Genomic DNA, 21,119 nt, shown 5'->3' with positions numbered 1-21,119 from the left:
TTTTACATTCCAGGACAGCTAGGATATTTTTTCTTTTTATTCCTATTATTCCGTCAACAAACTTGTTGAAATTTTCTAAGGAAAAAAATTCCAACTTATCTACCGACCCAGTAATTTTACCCTAAGTCGTTAGAGGGCAAACAAAAATTATGATGATGATGGCCTTATTCCGAAAATATGTATATACACCAAATTTAAAAGGTTTAACCAAAAATAAATATGATTTTAAAATCATAATTCAAGAAATTCTAAAACGCAAGAACCTTTTGTTCTACCTCTTACGAATGACCACATTCTGCCTTACATACGAGCTAGAACAGAGGGTGGATTCTTATCGCCACGGATCAAAATGTACATCAGTGTTTGAATTGAATTCTTTGGAGTTATTGATAAATTGAGAAAATTTTATTTACGCATGTTCCATGTAATGTATTCAAGTAAAGTAGCTTTTATAGATGAAACATATGTGGTGATAACGAACAGTATTCAAGATCAAAAGTCCATAAAACAAAACAAAATAGGAGCAGAGCACAATAGACAATCAGAGGTGGGATCAAGTGCCATGGAGGAGTGAGCATCCCCTGCTGACCGGTCACATCCGCCGCATGCTCCCTGTCATGGTCAGGAAATAACGAAAAATCCGTCGTCAATTCAGTTTATAAAAATGGACTAACAATAAGTATGAAAAACGTCAGTCAGTATTTGACTCTATAATAAATTGTATTTGCTGACAAAGTCATTGTATCGACCATAGAACTTACGAAATGATAACTTTAAACGAGACTGCTGATATTCTTGTTTCATCAACTTGTATGTCAATAATTTACCCCGTTTTAGAAATTGTTCTTCCGAAGAGCATGGTCTTGCGTATCGAATCAACTGAGATATATAAACTGCTTATGCAGGCGATGAAAGAATATTGCTGCATAAGTAAGGGAAGTTGACGATCGTAAACTTAAAGTCATCACGTTTATCATAGAGCTTGGTCAGATCATTAACGCGTTGTTCAATTAAAATTTCTAAATATGAAACTGATGTGTAGGACTCTGCTGTATCTATTATTTTAAGCTCACCGGGATATATCGTATCAATAAGAATGGAAATAACTATTGTTAATTGACAATATGTCGTCATTATCAAAGACCTATATCTTTTAAATTAAAAACCTGTTTAATTTTAATTATATTCGAGTTGGCAGGTACTGTTCACAGTGGTCTACACAACAGTGGGGCAGCTGGCAAACTGTCATCCCCCAACTTCAACAATAAGGTGTGCACTCCCTGACGGGTATAGTAGCACGTTGGGTTGACATCATTCATACTACGGACAGATTTCAACACGAATTATTTTTTAATTATATTATTTTGCTTTAGATTTACATTGTATGAGATACGATTTTCAACGTCAACTTCACATATATCAACATGAACCATCACATACATGTATATCAAAATCAACCGCAAAGAGTACAATATCAGCAGCTCAATGGTTAAATTAAAGGTGGCAATTTCGACAATATGACCATTGTGAAGTATGGTCCAATGAATTTCCGCGAACTCGTCCAAAGTTGACCATTGTGACATATAATATTTTGCCCGAGATCATTCAAAACATCCTAGTAAATGGAAATAGCAGGCAATCCTGGTCAACATCGTTTGTCTCCTTCAACGACCGCTTATATCTGAAAAGACAAAAATCAAAAAACCCACAGCAGAATAGATTCTCAGTAGTATTTCGATAACTGTCAATAAATTGGGGGTCGGCCAAATTAGGTACAGCTAAATCATGTAAAACAATGTAAGCTTACACTGGAATTTTTTTTGTTTCGATAACCGCTCTAATTAATGTTCAAATATATGTACGCGTCATTCCGGGAAGATAACTGTACGTTACAAAAATGTTCAATTTCTAAACGCTTATATCAAAACACGTCTTAAATCTACACGCTTTTAGATATAGTACATGTTTAGGCATAGGTGTTTAGCCATTCAAATTCAACACAATCTAAAACATGTTTAGGTCTATGTAATGGAAGTGTTTATTTTCTATACGCAGTTTTTACAGTGTACACAGGGGCTTGCTCCCGACGTGTAATAATTCTTTATTTTAAAATTCTGTAAACAAGAATGGTCTATAATAAGTTGATACAGCTTTCCCTTAGTAGACATTTAATACTGTGAAGGATTTCTTGACAATACACATCAAAGAATCTCGGCTTAACTATAACAAATTCTCTAGGAGTATAAAAGTTTTCGAACAAGAGAAGACTTAAATATTGTCAACTGTTTTAATGATATGTAAAATATTAAGCAAATCAAACAATTAAAAAACAGGGGAAATTTTAAATATTTACCTTATCCAATCGTACATACCTCAGGTTATAGTTGTTGCGTTTGACAACACATCGTTCTTCCAGATACCAGGTATGGAATATTTAAAGCAGAATTGCGAGCAAAATGTGTATTAAGAGCAACTATCATATAATTATCATTTACATGTATTCTGTTTAAAACTGGATTATACTTTTTGAATGCAATAAAAAACGCTCTTCATTAGTTATTTACGGTACATAAACATATCCCAACTCTTTCTGTTTGAATTGTTGTCACACCAATGCTTTATTATTGCTCTGAGATTTGGGGTATTCGTAATATTAATGAAAACTTTCACATGAAGTTTATTAAGGAATTTTTAGGTGTACTTTGTAAAACTATTAAAGAAATGCTCACTGCAGAGCAGATTTAGGTAGACATCCCCTGTGGACAAGATACATTTTTCAAGTATAAAACTTTGGAAAAAAATATTTTTACTTCCAAGAATACATTAGCATTTAAAATCTATAAAACAAAAGTAAAAAAAAAACACTTTTGGACTAATTTTGTTTCCAATTTTCAACAAGGATTTCATTCATTACTAAATAGGACAATTCATCTCTAAAGAAAAACGTACTCACTCCCGTCCCAAGCCGGTGTTGAACTCTCTACCTACGGAAACTGCCTCCTTGCAGTTCAGACTAGACCGCTCGGCCATCAAGGCAACTAAAAGAAACTCGCTTTCGATGCCGATGGAATTCTCGCGGCGCTGTTCTACTTTTCACAATCATTGAAATAAATATAGAGTTTGAAACTATAAGAAAGATATCTCTTTTTTTGTATTTATAACGTTCCGACAAGAGCAATTATGTAGATATAATTTGTCGTAGTGCGTATCTGGTGCATCAAAATTTGTGTCGTATTGATATCTAAATTGATGACAAACACACATGTAAATAATACACACATACCCTCACACCTCCCCCACCCACACACACATCTTATATAAAATAGAGAGGGAGAGAGAGTTACCAGATATCTCTGCATAAGTTGATGATTTTACTGATGAATCTGTCACAGTTGTTGATGCCACTATAAAGACTTCCTTTTTATAACAACCTCTGTCTGAAATGAACAATTTGAATAAAAAAAACTATACTTTGATTTATATAAAAAATGATATTTCTATTTCCATCTGATTGGATTTTTGGAGGTTTTGAATTTTTAATCAGAATTTAAACCTAAGTAATAAAATGTTGGTTCAAAGTCATATGACTAATATATCTAGTCAAGTATGTTGTTCGCCATTAAATGTGAGATTGGTATTGATACTAAAGAAAAAGCATATCGCCAGGTTTATCAATTTCGGCGCTGAAGCTTACTCGAAAGTTACAGAATTAAAAACATGCTCTCACTTAACAAAATGTGTCATGTTTCAGTATTATTTAGTTTTCAGGGAACCTCAATTTCAATTTCATTGATTGCAATTTTGCAATATAAACCTGAAACTCAAAACACATATTGGATTGGAAATATAGTACAATTCTCAGTTAACCTTGGACTTTCAGAAAGGCGTGGCATTCTCGACATTACCTAATTAGCGTCTAAAAATTACACAGCTTTCATTCACTGTCAAAATATACATGGGTAAGAAATTCCGGCGAATGTGAACGAGTAGCAATTATCCAATACAGCGTCTCGTACGGCACAGAGGTGAACCTCAAGTTGTCTCATCGTTGTCAACAACAATTTAAAGTTGCTGATGTTATTATTTTTTAAACTAATGAGAATCGATTCACCATTCGACAGAAGCTTATTACGTAGCGCCGAGAATGCGACACCTTTCTGAAAGTCCAAGATACTAGTGATACCTAAGAATTGTACTAAGGATTTGCTTTGTCTTTTTTCCCCTTAATTTATGCCACGTTTTAAACTGTAGGTAATGACTTGGAATATGCAACAACAGAACAGTGACAACTTTTACTCATCAAAGAGGATCACGAAACTAACAAAACTACTATGCACTAGAAAAAAACATGTTCAAACATTAAAATTGAATGCATTTAAAATAGAAGTTCTCAACTTGACATGCACTGGAAAATAGAAAAAAAACAGGTTTAATTGAATGCATTTAAAATAGGTATTCTCGCAATTTATTTTGAAAAAAAACAAAAACTAATATTTTCATTATAATAAAGGGACTTATAGGCTGTAAACTCTAGTATAAGGTAGTTGCAGGCTGTGTCGGGAAATAAGGAATTATCAGATTATTGCAACCCGGAGGACCGGGCTTCTCTGTACATATAAGTTAAGTGTTGGTGTATCGGGATATGGGGATTGAGCTGGGAGAAGTTATTCAGAATTAAAGGTTTTCTTCACATTAAAAAGATTGTTAATCAGAATGTTCTTTCCCTTTATAAATTACGGGATACATAATATATTTTTCCATAAAGTGAATTTTTCAAACTATATATGTTTTGATATTTAATATATCAAGTTGCTTATCATTTACTATCGAGAAAAAAAAACGACAGGTCCCTTTTTAAGAACATCGAATTTTGCTTATCGCATAAAAACGTACTCTATATACACAGTTCGTGTTTTATATTCTTAAAGTGAAATACATTTTTGAAAATAGATGATGCATGGGTCTAGCTTCAATTTATATTTTATGCAGCCAACATTTACTTGAGAAATTCATAAAGTTTAAAAAGACAGAAAGGGTATCGTTTTGGTTCGATTTTTATCCGACTGTAAGTTTTTAAAATATACTCGACTATCGTCTCCATCATTTAGACGCATGCTTTCTTCACACATAACAAAGCGGTTTGATGATCAAGACCCATTTCCATTGTTTACTTTATTTATTTCCCGGGCGACAATTGATGGTTACATCAATGTTTTCTTGTTCACTCTGTTTGCAGCTCACGGGGATAAGTTTGTAGAGACAAGTAGGCATCATAGAATTGTGATTGATTTGTTTTTTATTTGTGGCTGATTTTTTATAATCCATTATTGCTTTGTTTAATATTCATTAACTAGCTAGGAACCAGGAAAAATATATTACAGATTTCAGTCAATTTTCTATATGATTGTGCCATTTTGCAATTATTCAAGATTGTAGGTTAAATATTATATAAATGTGACTCTAAGGAAGGAATCTTAAGCGGACTACAATGTACATTAATTAATAATCATTTCGGTGCGTTTCATTACTGCTACATTTACAACATTTTCATTATCGCTACATACTCTTTACCGGTATAAAAAGGATTACATTACCACTACATTTAAAAATATACATTACCGCTACATTGCCTCTTCTGTTAGCCAGCGGTTTGGGCATGTACAGATTGATATTCTCGTAAAAATTAATATAGTTATACTTATATAACACCTGTTCCCCTTGCTCAACAGAGAGGTGAAAGTAAGACTTTGCTGTTTGGAAATTTCTTATAATGAAAAATAATAAATAGAACTTATATTTCGTGCCATTGTTGGCTGATTCGATATGTTAACAAAAAATTATCCCCATAAAACAATCCCTATACCCTCTCAGTAATCGAAGGTCTGATTATTTGAAATCAGTATTTAATCTTCTATTCAGATTTTTTTCTTGAAAAGAGCATATACAATCTGTACATACAATGGATAGACAATGGAGACTTAAAAAGTCTTTCTGGGCAGTCTGAAACCCCTGGACACGGTCTTTCATCCATATTTCCTTGGTAATTGTTGTAATACGGACATCGTCCTGTACAAAAAAAATACAGAGGCTTATCAAAAAAGGATACTTTAAACTGTAACATGTTTATTTCTGCGGAAACTGATATTTTTGTTTACATGTTAAATTAAAAAATGTTTCATCGTTACACCATGAATAATATAAAAAAAACTGTCAACAAATACAAGACCTAGTTTTAAAAAGTAAAAATGCCTTTTTCTATCCATGTAATTGAGAAACAACAGAGTCCGAGGTCATCATGGTCGTTAGGCAGACAGTGTAAGACGCGATCCTTCCCTGAACAATTCTGGTACACCTCTATTGGAACTTCTGCCAGACTTAAGTCGGTACAGGAATTGACAGGGAAATAAAGTGAAGTGTACCCGATGTCAGTAATAACAAAAGTATCACCTCTGTCAAAATAAAAACATTTCGTACACATTCATATTTTTACTGATATTTTTTCTATTAATTGTGTTTCATATTTTTATATCATTATATCATATAAGAAAAATGTCAGCCATTATTTAACTCAGTGATAAATTGTCTTTGCTGACAAGGTCATTGTATCGACAATTTATTACCTACAAAATGATAACTTTAAACGAGACTACTGATAATCTTGCTTCATCAACTTGTTTGTCAATAACTTACCTCATTTTAGAACTTGTTCATACATAGTACATGCTCTTCTGTATCGAATCAACTTAGAGATATTAACTCCGTATGCATTGTATCGACCATAGAACGTACGAAATAATGACTTTAAACGAGACTACTGATATTCTTGTTTAATCAGTTGTTTTGTCAATAATCTATAGAATTTTAGAATTGTACAAACGTAGAACATGCTCTTGCGTATCGAATCAACTGAGAGATATACCCTGTATACAGGTGGCAAAGGTATTTTGCTGCCTAAGTAAGGGAGGTTGATAATTGCAAATTTAAAATCATAACGTTTGTCATAAAACGTAGTAATCAGATTACCTTGAACCTATTTTTCATGTAAAATAACCAATATGCCAATGGATAATGTGTGGGACTTTTATTTTTTAGTTTATGGTCGAATTGAATGGGAACTGCTAGGGCATACGGAACTCGTCAGTACCTATTTCAACTTTCCAAATAATGTTTTTGGGGAAAGGCTAACTTTTATGAAGCAAAATTTAATTCTACAAGTCATTGAACTACCTTGACCAAAAAAAATTTTTTAAATTATTTCTTGAATATTTATAGCTCGGCCGAATCGGTTTTTTATAAGGAACCGGTCAGACAATTGTATCATAAAGCGTTACAGACGCACGGACGGACATCACGATCACTATATACCCTCGCACCATTTTCAATCTTGGGGTATACAAAAGGAGACTCAATGTCTTAACTTACCTTTCAGTGATGGTTTCCAATTAAACACATTTAACAAATCATGCTGGAAAGAAAACAGTATAAATATCAACATATTGAAACACCGTTAAGAGTAAGCGACGGATAATTTGCAAATAACAAAGTCGAATTTTATAGTACAATTTGAGAGCAAAGCAATCGGAAATCCCTTAAATCCAAATTTAGTGCCATAAAAAAGTACGCAATTTCTGACGACTAGCAGAACCACTATGAATCCTTTGACATTCTTGTGAACGAACATCAGTAGGAAAATGATTAAACGTACCAACTGAATTTAAAAATACTTGTAAAGATTAAACCTCACAAAAATGCCTTGACGTGGTCATTATGTTGATCATAAAATTTGAATCAAGATGAACCGAAAATTTGTCGCAGTCGATCATCTTTATCATTACTTCTTGCAGGTCGTTTTACTACAGGGTTGAAATGAACAGGAGGTCCCGCTGTTTCAACAAAAGATTTTGTTGCAGAGTGATAGAGTGAATCACCCCCCCCCCCCTTCAACCATCTTGGAGAATTTCTATGTTGGAAGTAGAATATGATTATATGTTTGGTTTCCAGACGTAGCATAAAACCCAAGTTCTTTCTAAATACACAATAATAACGAGCCTCACAAATGAAGACGATATTGTTACAAGCCCTAACTGCTAGTACCATAACATATTCATGTAGTCTCTTTAATTCTTCGATCTTCACTTCTAATTTAGTGAAAAAGGAAGAATATAGATGGTTCGGTTTTCCTTTTAATTGTCTAAAAAGAATATACATGTAATATATATTTCCAAAACACTTCATCCATTCTAACAAAGTGTGAAAGTCTTCCCCTTTATGTAGAGCAAAACGTTTGGTATAATTTTCGACATTATTCCAAATTAAAATGGAGTTTTCACGCCAATTGAAAGATAAGGTCTCCCTGTATTTTTAGAAACATTTACAATGTCTGCTTAAAAGCCTTCATTTCAACTACATGTATAATACTTTCACCAGTAATGACGTGTCCAGTGGGATATATTGTAGTTGAAAGAAGATGCGGTGTTTTAATATGGCAAGCCCTTTTGCTATTTATTAGGAAAATAAAATTTATCTTAAATTTACAGAGATATCTCTCAATTTAGAGAGATATCTCTTAAGAAATAGAAATATCTCCAAATTTAAAGAGATATCTTTCATTTTTAAGAGATATCTCTTTGAGAAAGAGATATCTCTTAAGAAATAGAGAGATATATCTTTTGATAAGAGAGATATTTCTTCAACTTGAAAATATATCTCTTTCTCCTTGAGAGATATCTCTGAACGTAAAAGAGAGATCTCTGAAAGTAAAAGAGAGATCTCTTTTACCTAGAGAGATATCTCTTTTACTTTTGGAGATATCTCTTGAAGTAAAAGAGATATCTCTCTTAGTTTATCTTAAGAGATATCTCTTAAAGTGAAGGAGATACCTTTCAAAAGTATATAAAAGAGAAATCTCTCAAGCAAAAAGAGATATATCTTTATTGCAAAGAGATATCTCTCTTCATTATTTTTATTTAAATTCTATTTAAAATGACTTCTCCCTTACCGGAAGTAAGCTTTTTATTCACGGAATTACATTGATATTTAACATTAATTAAGCTTTACCAAGCATGACAAGTAATTCAGTGTTTTCTAGATTTCATATTTGTAATAAAAGTTGATTATTTTAAGCTGAGAAAATTCTGTCCTTTGCATTTGAGACTATTTGCTTACTTTCGTTTTCCCGAATATGACACTTTTAACATTTTTATCAAAGAAGTTGCCATTATTATTTGTTGTTTCAAACAAGGGATTTATAGCATTTTTGTCTACATAGTACATATATCATACTGGGTATAGCATGCTCAGTCTAGCTTTTTTTTTATAACAGCAAAACTATTCCAGAGACTATTTTTTTTCCGGTTTCGCTTTTGTTTCAACGGGAGAACAATTATTTTATTTACAGGTGATTGGAAAAGAGATATCTCTTTCATTAAAAGAGATATCTCTTTAGCATAGAAAGATATCTCTTTTTGAAAATCTAAAGAGATATCTCTCTAACTAAGAAAGATATCTTTTTCTAACTTTTAAAGATATCGCTCTTGCTTAAAGAGATATCTCTCTAGCTTATTAAGATATCTCTCTTACAAAAAGAGATCTCTCTTTCAAAAAAGAGATATCTCTCCAAAGTATAAAGATATCTCTATTAGTCAAAGAGATATCTCTATAAGCTAAAAAGATATCTCTCTATGCTAGAGAGATATCTCTCATATTGAAAGAAAAAATTATTTTATAAATAAATAGTAAAAGGGCTTGCCATATTTTAATCTTGTAGAGAGTTTGCCATTTTTTCTAAAGACACCGCTGACTACATAAATGGAGTTTTATGAAGAGACTTACTTTTACAATTGACGACTGACTTTTACAATTTAAACATTGACAAACTCCAATCACTAAAATGTAAAAGTCAGCTGTCAAATGTAAAAGTAAGTCTCTTCATAAAACTCCAGTAAGAACATTTCAGATCATACTACCTTAGGTAGCTTCCCAATATTTTCATTACAAACACATAAATAGTTTTAACATTACATTAAAATCATTCTATAAAATGATACGTGGAGCTCGAACCATATTTACATGTACACTGTAATTTCTTTAAAATAACACAAAACGAATTTAGTCTATAAAACGTGTTAATTTATTTATCTTTTTGACGATATTAGATTGCTTCCACTCACATCTTTCAATAAAAAAAAGTACACTAAAACTTTTACATTAATTTCCTTGCTATTTTTTCAGTACGTATTTAGTTACCTTTTGGTGTATAAATGAAATTCCACACTGTTTCTTCATTGCTTCAGCAAAAACACCCAAAGACATTTCTTTCGTTTGCATCAATATTTATTTCATAAGTGTATATTTTCACGTCAAGCGTAAATTTATTTTAATTCACATTCAGTGAATTAATGCTATAAATATTTCTGCTACATATATTTGATAATTCTCTTGTTAATTGCTTGATAGGGAAATAGGAAGAATAACACTTTTTCAGGAAATGATTGTATTTGTTTACCAATTTTTTTTAAAAAACGCAGTGATTGTTTTCCTCGGCGGTTTGAGGAAGTGGATGTGTTGTTTCTTTCCTTAAAGCCTTTTTTACATTCTCTATAAAATAAATTAGGTGTAAATTTTATTTGTTTGGACGTATTTTTTAACTTGACTATTATAGTAGCTTGGTTATTGATTGTAGATTTTCAACATGCAAAACAAGACGTCATAAACGCATTTTTTTTTTTACAAATAACGCGAAGTTTTCCGAAAAGTGACGGAGTTAGGTTAGTGAGGGAGTAAGGGGGTTTGGAAAGGAACGAAAGAAATAAAACAAAAATATTCTTTCAACAATAAAAATCTGTGAAGAAGAACAAACACAGACACCTGGGACCACTAGAGGTGGGGTCAAGTTCCTCAAAGGAGAAAGCATATCCCCTGTTGAACATTTAGACCCGCCATAATCCCTATGTACAAACTTGAATGTACACTACCTGAGGATGACTTAACATAAGTTTCATCTTTCCTGTCCCTATGGATCTTGAGAAGATTTTTAAAGATTTTTCCTAATATATATTCCTATGTAAAACGTTGATCGGCCATTGTGGCCCCACCCTACCCCCAGGGGTCATGATTTGAACAAACTTGAATGGACCCTACTTGAGGACGATTCAGCATAAGTTTCATCTTTCCTGTCCCGACGGTTCTTGAAAAGAAGATTTTTAAGGATTTTTCCTATACAGCTGTATATTACTATGTAAAACTTTGATCGGCCATAGTGGCCCCACCCTACACCGAGGGGGGGGGGATCATGATTTTTACAAACTTGAATGTACACTACCTGACTTACCAAAAGTTTCATCTTTCGTGTTCCTATGGATTTTGAGAACATTTTTAAGGATTTTCCTGTATATTCCCATGTAAAACTTTGATCGGCCATTGTGGCCCCACTCTACCCTCGGGGGTCATGATTTGAACAAATTTAAATCTACATTTCCTGAGAATGATTCAACATGAGTTTCATCTTTCCTGTTCCTATAGATCTTGAGAAGAGAATTTTGAAAGATTTTCCCCATATATATTTCTATGTAAAATTTTGATCGGCCATTGTGGCCCCACCCTTGCCCTGGGAGTCATGATTTGAACAAATTTTAATCTACACTACCTGAGGATGATTCCACTTGAGTTTCATCTTTCCTGACCCAGTGGTTCTTGAGAAGATTTTAAAATATGCCATTAATTTTTCACTAATTCATAGTTATCTCCCCTTGGAAGAGGGCCTGGTCCTTCATTTGAAAAAACTTGATTTCCCTTTACCCAAGGATACTTCGTAGCAAGCTTGGTTGACATTGGTCAAGCGGTTCTTGAGAAGACGATGAAAATGTGAACAGTTTACAACAACGTCAACGACGCCAACGACGACGACAACAACGACAACAACAACGACAACGACAGACAACGGACAAATTTTGATCAGAAAAGCTCACTTGAGCCTGCGGCTTAGGTGAGCTTAAAAGGAAAGCAGACGATAGAGAAGTTTTATCATGTCGTTCGTCAAACAATTTAGTTGTTAGTTGTCCCTCATCATCTATAGTCAGTACAACAACATCAGATTGGTAGACTCTGTGGTGTCTTTAATTTCAATTTCATGTCCCGGTCCTTCGGGTGAGACCGTATAAATTGAGGCGCTGTACGCAGTAGGTATTCTCCATATGAGTGAAAAATTATCGAGAGGAGCGTTTAAACAACAAACAAACAATTTCATGTCGCGTTGACGAGTTGGAAGACATTGTCTCCAAAGACTGTTTTCTCCAACTTCCTTTTAAGTACTTGTGTGTAGAAACAGAATGATTTTTAAGAAACTAAATATGTAAATATGTTGGTGACAAGTCACAAGATGGGAAAATTTGTTTTTATTGAAGCAGTTGCTATGATATTAAAATGTAAAAATAAATTGCATTTAATTTATCAATTTATCGTGAAAAATGGTTGTATAAAATGTAGAAAAGTTGAACGTCTTAATATAATTGACTTTTGACAAAAAATGGCTATTTTAAATTTTCTAAAAGTTCTTTAAGAGTTTTTGAGAATCTACATCAAGTTAAAACTACTAAAAAACATGCTGTTGAACAGTAAAAGTCTTGCTAGGAGTTAGGATTTTTAACATTGAATTGTCTACATGTTTTTCGATTTTCCTCATGTACATGGTCCAGTGGAATTTACTGTTCATTATCTTTGTATTTTATTGTAAGATTCGTTATTGTATTACAGTTTAAGGGAATGTAAATTAAATACTGATACGCAAAACACACGCCACAAGCAGTAATCTACAAATGTTTGATTTTTTTTTTATCTAATGATTTTCAAAAATGAATACAGTAAGGCTAAACTCACTTTTCAGAACATCAGAGATTTGATGAAAATTTTAAATGTTTATCTTTTTACTTTACTAAGTAACATAAGCCATTCAAGTAAAACGTGCAAGACTGCCCTAAAAACTACAATACAATAGGTTCATCAATATCGAGATCTGAGCGAAGGAATTATTCTTTGCCAGTTTTAAATGCCCGTTTTTCAGATGATTCGGTTGAATTTTCTCTTCGAGCAGTATAGCCACCATTGGACTTCCGGTACAAGGACTGCCCTTAATGCATATGATACGTAAGACCCTGTTGAGGCGTAATGTAGTGATTTTTTGCATCAGCAACTCTCCATAACCTTTACATTGAAATTTTCCAGCTAGAGCAATGGAAATGGGTACTGAAGCCATTTTCAAGAATCTTAGCATCGTTACGGGAGACGAAAGGAGAGTTTATTTTTTGAAATACTGCTGCATTACTTATAATGAACAGTTGAAACCCTTAAAACTCCATAATATTGCCAAATGTTTTGTTAAACATGCAATTTTTGATTTCTGTTAATCTGACTCAAACTTGACTTCCGGTTAGGTTATGAAAATCGTTCAATCGTTAAATTACCGATGTTTACCAAATTAAAGATATTCATAATTTTAAAAAACAAAATTATTTACTTTACATAATTATTTCCCCCTAAAGTAGGGTGTTGCATTTCTTTTGCGTGTCAGTATATTTTGAAAACAAGTGTTTAGTCTACAAGTGGGTATTCAACTCGTACTCATGATTGTCAGTTCTTTATTTTTAAAACCTGATAGAATTTCAGTAAACTGGCTCCTCATCATTATAATAATTAGTATTCCTTAGCAATTTATTCTTTCACTTGCATCCGAGGTTTAATTATATCTTTACGTTGCTTTGATATGCAAGAGAATTCTCTACGTATCTACAATTTCTAAAACGTAGCAAGATATTGCCAAAAAGGTTGATGAAACAAGAATATCAACAGTCTCGTTTAAAGTCATCATTTCGTAAGTTCTTTGGTAGATACATTGACCTTGTCAGCAAATACAATCTATTAGTTAAGTGAAATGCCGACTGACGTTTTTCATACTAATTGTTAGAGTTTCATTTACACATTGAAATGTCGACAGATTTGTTCGCTATTCCCTAATCAAGGGGCACATTGCAGGTGTGACAGATGGACAAGGGAAGCTCACTCCTTTGTGGCATATGTTTCTACCTCTGATGATTTGTCCATGTTTGCTCTGCTAAAGATATATATTGTTTATCCCATGACCGACAAATTTTTCTTTGATCTTCGCAAGAGTGTATTTCTCATATCAACATAAGTGTGGTGATATATTAAACATCACATATGTGATATAAAGCTAGTGATATCCAACGGTTATACTCCGGATGTAGGAGGAGCTATGCAAATGAGACAAAAATTCGTTTAGAACTAGATTTTAATGAACTAACAAAAACAAGAGAAAAACAAAACAAAACAGCTAACACAGTTTAAATCAAAATGCACAAATCTGACAAAAAAGACATCGACACTGTCAGGCGGAGCATAATTCTCGAAGCGGATAACTTCATCTCCCATGATAAAAATTCGCACATTCAATAGTAGCATTTTCCTTCCCGGCATCCTCTGAAAAGTTCATATAATGAACATCTTGCTCTCATGTACCGTAGAATATCGGAACAAATCGGATATAAAGTCCTCGGGGTAGGCCTAGGGGAAACCATATGCGCACCTGGCTTCAATTACAGTGTACAAAACGTGATATATAAAGTACACAAGTTCTTGGTATTTACTAACGAGTATTTCGGGAATGGTTTTAAACTCACCAAGTTGCTGTTTTGCTGAGATTTCCAGTAGTTGAACACTTGAACCATGTTGACTGCCCATGAAGTGTTACGGCTCGTGAATTTACTTTCTTGATTTTTTAAGCGCACTTATTTCAATGGCCGACACATGTTTTCCGAATCTAGTATTTTCAGTCCATTCCGTAAAATTTTCCCGTTTCAATCCCGGAAACTGTAAATCGAAATTCATAAAGTCCTGGCTCCATGGGCCTTTTAAATCCGATCGCCCGTGTTCATACATCTGAACTGCTTGACTCGATTGAAAATTATCCTCGTCGTAGGCTTTGCTGAAAAACGACGATTCTTTACGCTGAACCCCTTCTGCCATTTTCGCCAGATCATAGAACAAATGAATTGATTATCTCAAGAAATTGATCACGTGTTACAGTACTATGAAAATTACCAAATTTGTAAATCCGTTACTTGGATACCAAAAAACCCTTCGCGTTAAGACTATCACGTGGTTCTGTTTCAGAGTCTTTATTAGCTGATGTAAAGAAAATACCAAATATGGGAAAAGGTCAAATGAAGGGTCATGGGATAAATCAGTTACATGATTGACAGCTCGATGATGCATACAAAATATCGTTTCGTTATTGCAAACTCGGAGGCTAACGCCTCCTCGCGTGCAATAACTCAACGATATTTTGTATGCATCATCTCGTGTCATCATGTAACTATTACTTAATGGACCTTTGATCTTAAATACTGTTCGTTATCTTCATATATATTTCAATCTAAAAACAGAAAATCTTGCCAGGCTTCATTACTACTCGCAAAAAACCAAAAACAGTGAAGAAAAAACATGGGTATTGTAAATATTCGAGTTCTTTTAGTCAGATGACGAGACACGCTACTGACAAACAAAGTGATGAAAAGGGGATATGAACATATGAACAGTGTCGTTTGAAGTCATTATTTTACAAGTCTAATTATCGATACAATGACCGCCATGGTTGCTTAGTCGGAAGAGCTGTCACTTCGTGATCATAACATCATGTGTTCGAATCACGATTGCGATTGACATAAATCAGGGAAAAATGAGTAGCAACTCTTCCTTCGCTCCAGCGCTCGGCATTTTGAAGTGAAAATTATGGATCCTTTGGATGAGTCCTTAAAATCGATTACGGTAGGCACAGCTCGATATAAAACACTCACTGCTCAATTGCCCTAGGTGCCGAGTTAAGTTCTAAATTTGAAGTCCTTCACTAAATATGAAGTCCTTGAAAAGCTAAATACTAACTGACGTTTTTCATACTAATTGTTGGGCCATTGAATTTTCTTCGAATTTTCCTTTTTACTTTTCCAAGGCACCTGATCTCACCTCTGATGGTTTTAGAGGCTCTTGTTTGCAATGTTCCCGATTTGTATAGTTTAGACGCAGTTTTGGTTGGCATGCTGTTTGTAATCTTCATATGTTACAAGGCCTAAAACGTTGATCTTGGAGTTTGCTCTTGCATTTCGACTTGACTGAGCAACAATATAGACCCCATATGCAGGTGATAAGTGTATATTGCTTGATAAGTAAGAAAAGTTGATGATAATCAGGCTTTAGTCATCACATTTATCTTAACGTTTTGGTCTTAAGTTGCCATTAACGTCATTTTCTTGCAAATATCTAAATAAAAACATGCATCAGATTCTGTGATATTTTTTATTTAAAGATCACTGGATAATATAAATGATAAAAGTACTGTTGATTGATGATACGTGGTCGATGTATTAAAAAATGTCGAATTAAAGACCAAAGCATATGTTTTCTTCTCGTTTTGAATACATTTTGCTTTAAAAGTATACTAAAACCGGTCTGCTAATAACATAGAACATTCTGACAAAGCTATATTTACTTGCACATTATTTGCCCGTTTTATCACACGGTGGATAAAAAGTCAGTAAATCTCAAACCAGGGTTGATAAGTAAATATGACATGCAGATAAAAGCCACTTATATAAATATATGTCATTATTTAACATTTCATAATCTTCAATGGGTGTTTCGTAAATAAAAACTAAATACAAACAATGTTCACACTTTTTCTTCACTGATTTTTTAAAATCAAAACTTTATGAATAATTTTAGTAAAAATATTTCTAAAGGTTAATGTCTAGCAAAGCAAAAAAAAAGACAATAAAAATGTTATATAAATACAACGATTTTTAATATTTTGACCCAAAATAAATATGAATTAATCACTTTTAATAAAGATAATTTAAATTCTCGAAATTTCAAAACGCTTGTGAAAATGCTTGTATTATTATTTATAAGCATTATGAAATAAACTTCTATGTTTATATCTATGTTTGAATTTGCTTCAAACTTTTCTGTATCTAGCTTATCGAATGATTTATAATTAAGATTTCTCAGTAGTTTATTTTATTACTGAATAAGATTAAAGTGTATAGCATACGAATATGTCTCTACCCTCTTGCATCCACTATATCTGCCTAAGAGCTAGATTACATTAATTTTGTAGATTCTTATCACCAAGGATCAATGTGTACATCGGTAATTCTTTCAAGCTATTGACAAAACCACGAGAACTATATTTATTTACATGCATATTCCAGTTAATGTATTCAGGTAGGGCAGTTAAGGTAATTTATAAATCTCATCTGTAGAGATCAATATAAATTATATCTACATAAAATCACAAATAAAGAATTCATTAATATCAACAAAATCTGCAGCGCGATGCATTGTGTTTGCCTAATAAAATAGAGTGCGCATTTGATAAAAGATTACTTTGACGTCAAAATTTATTTGATCTTTCTCGTCAATTTTCATTTTACATGATAGTATAAATATTTCATATTAATCAGTTAATGACGATATTTACTAAGAAAATTTACTGGCAAAACTTAACAATGAAATATATAGAGATAACGAACAGTAGTCCATTCAAATAATACAAATCAGGAGTAGAGCAAACATTGACCTCTAGAAAATCAGAGGTGGGATCAGGTGCCCATGCGGAGTAACCATCCCTTGTCGACCGATAACACCCGCCTTGTGCTCCTATTTGTTATGATCGTAAAATAATGGGGAAAAGAATTCCCTCGACAAGTCAGTATGTAAATAATGGTCTAACCATTAGTATGAAAAAGTGTCAGTCAGTATTTAACTAATAGATTGTACTTGCTGACAAGGGCATTATATCGACCATAGAACTTACGAAATGGTGACTTTAAACGAGATTGCTGATTTGGTTGTTTCATCAATTTAGTTTTGCAATAAATTACCTCGTTTTAGAAATTGTTCATACGTTGAACATGCTAAGCGTATAGAATCAACTGAGAGATATTATTACAACAAAATTCAATTCAATTCAATTTATTCTCTCAAAATGTATAAATGGTACATGAGGTAAAAAACATATAAAACATATATACATATAATACGGTGGGACATGCAGAAGATACTAGCTAAGGAGAACAGGCAATGCTATTAATTTTAGTGAACAATAGTTATCTAATAACCAAGCTCCATTATATACGTGATGACTTTAACTTTTCTATCGTCAACTTCCCTGATTTATGCAGCAACATACCTTCTTCACCTGCATATGGAGTTTATATATATAATTTGAATTGATACGAAAGAGCATGCTCTACGTATGAATAATTTCTAAAACCAGGTATATTATTGACAAACAAGTTGAAAAAAGAATTTCAGCAATCTCGTTAAAGGTCATCATTTCGTTCCCCGGACGGGACGTTAAATGGTGCCCCTTGTCAAGTATGACAACCCCCCTTGCCACGTAAAAGATCGTTTCTCTGGAGTTGGCTCACTGGGGGCCGCCAGAACAACCAAAAACTTTCAAAAACCGCATGCATAGTTAAGGGAAGTTACCATTGAAAAGTTAAAAACAGATTAATTGCCCCTTTCAGATTTCCATAACTTCTTTACCTCTTCTGTACTACGAGTTTCTTGAAAACATACAAAATAAACATTCTTATTTCTTACCCAGATTTAAAAAAGCATACCTATGTATTTGACAATTTTATGAAAACCTCTAAAATTCATACTTAAAATGTTTAAGTTTTCAACCTTTGACTTGTGTATACATAGATAGTTTTTACATTCTAAATCCATTGAAAAAAAATCGGACAAATTTAAAAGCTTTAAATTGAAAACATCGGATAAAGTGTCAGCACTCTTTTTATAGTTAGTTACACACACACATACACACACAAACTCGAACATAGAAAACCACATAAAATTAATGCCATCCTTGTCCTTCAAGCTCCTCCAGTTTTTGGATATTTCAAAGTAAATGGTTATATTCCAAGTTTTCTTTCAATGTCATCCATTACATCTGGTAGAGCGTTCGCTTCGTGATCGGGAGGCCCGGGTTCGATTCTCGTTCCCGGCGCCACTTCAAACCTAATACGTAAAAATAGGTAGCGACTGTTCCTTCGCCAAGCGCTCGGCATCAGAACTGAAAGTCACGGGTCTTTCGGATATTACCTTAAAAACGTATGCCCCGTGTCACGGTACGCGCTGACACGATAAAGAACCCTCACTGCTCAATGGCCCTGAGTGCCGAGTACGTTTAGGTCTAAATTTGAAGCCCTTCACCGGCATACGGTGACGTCTCCATATGATTGAAAAATTCTCGAGAGGGACAATAAACAATATACAATCAATCAACCAATCATCCATTACATCCAACGTGTGTCTTCTCCCATTTGTGTCATACACAAAGATATGTCCATTACAGTCCCATGCGCTGTTTACCATATGTTGTTGCATGTCTCCTCCGCCCTCAGTTTTCTCAGCAGCTGCGCATTTTTGTTGCTATGTGATCCACAAGAGTCCCTAGTTTTTATCGTAAAGAAATCTGGGGAAAAATCCTACCCTCAACTAAAAAATCACGTTTTAGTTGAGGGTAGGATATTTTCCCGGATTTTTTACGATAAAAACTTCAGTCTCCTGTGTGTGATCCAACATTAAAATATCTTCTTTTAGTTGTTCTCTCTTTACGATCACTGACCTCACCACTGATAAATTTTACAATGACAGGTCTTGGATGATTGTTGTCATTTGATGCAGTTCTGTGAATTACCAGAATGTCTTTTGTATCCAATGCTTTTTCAGCCATCCGATCACATAACTCCTCCGTTAACTTCTGTTCCTACTGTTCTGACCAATTCAGAATTTTAAAATCGAATTATTGTTTTTCTAGGAGTATTGTTGATTCATATTTGCCATTTTGATTGCTGTGGCAGCTATTTCATTTAATTCTTTCAACTGTTTTTCCAACATCATGATCCTATCTTTCAACTGTAAAGAAGCATTATTTAAAGTTGGCCCCAGAAGTTTAGTTTCTTACTTTACAGGTAAGAGGTTTCCCTACATTTATTTCAGTTTATGAAAAAGGGGATCATATTTTAATTCCGCTGTTACTGTTGTTTTTCTGCTTGCCGGAAATACCCGAAAAGATAGAGCGATTAGACTGTGTAAGCTTTATTTGATAAGTCAAATGTTATAGTTTGATTTCAAAGCAATTCAAAAAAAATTACTTTCTTTCTATAACAGTCAATCAATCCATCGGACTTTAATCGATTCATCTTTTGCATATGTCCTTCTAATTACTCATGCTATAACTTTTTTAATGATGGCCTCAACTGCAAATTTTTATCACTAAATTTAAAGTGATCCTTGTCACTCAAACTATCTCAACATTGTAAGACTTTTGTTTAATAGCATATTTCAATTATATATAAAGTAAGTTTAAGTAACAAATTTTAATTAGGACATTCTGTACTTATGATTGCCAATCTGTTTGGTTACAAGACGAAAAAGATCCAACAATACTGCAAACATACTTTAGCCATTTTTTCTGAACACATTTTTTATCATTTGACTCCATATGTCTCCAAATTCCACTCCATAACTCCAGTCCATGAAGTACACGGTGCCTAGAATTAAGGGCAGAGAACCCGTGATATGCAAAATGATCTAAATAGATCTAAGTTATTTCCTTTAAAGAAAAACTTCTCTCTCAATTAAATTACTTAATTTATTGAAAATCAAATTTGTAAGTAAAATTTAAAAAATGTATTTTCTTCCTCTCATTGCAAAAAAAGATGATTTAAGGATACAGCATGGCGCCTTTTTATCAATTTACAGGTATGTACGGTTTCCAGTGAGGGTCATCCTGTAACATAAAATATTTCTTAAATTTCTCAACCAAGCAAATAATGATGAAAATATTAGTCTTACATACCTGTAAATAAAATATATTACATTTTTAAAAGTATGTAATAAAATAATTTACCAATTAATTGACACAATATACATTTACAATATACTGTAATTCAAACAAATATGCACATTTTGCAAATTCGTTCTGCCATATTTTTCAGGAAAGCTGACCTAATCAATGGTAAGTTGGTTACTTTTTCAGA

At 33.2% G+C, this 21,119-nt stretch overlaps 1 long non-coding RNA gene across 1 annotated transcript; it reads right to left on the bottom strand.

Annotated features, from left to right (window-relative positions):
* Positions 1–6,236: 6,236 nt before the first annotated feature.
* LOC134245596 (uncharacterized) lies at positions 6,237–10,337 on the bottom strand. Its single transcript, XR_009987472.1, has 3 exons — positions 10,246–10,337; positions 7,423–7,465; positions 6,237–6,449 (listed from the first exon to the last, which is right to left on the bottom strand). It is a non-coding gene; the product is annotated as an uncharacterized LOC134245596 (long non-coding RNA).
* Between the last annotated feature and the right edge of the window lie 10,782 nt (positions 10,338–21,119).

Source organism: Saccostrea cucullata, unplaced genomic scaffold (assembly GCF_032062105.1).
Source record: "Saccostrea cucullata isolate Sc308-1 unplaced genomic scaffold, CSIRO_AGI_Scuc_v1 ctg2265, whole genome shotgun sequence".
Taxonomy (NCBI): domain Eukaryota; kingdom Metazoa; phylum Mollusca; class Bivalvia; order Ostreida; family Ostreidae; genus Saccostrea; species Saccostrea cuccullata.
This window is presented reverse-complemented; position numbering and strand designations above follow the sequence as displayed.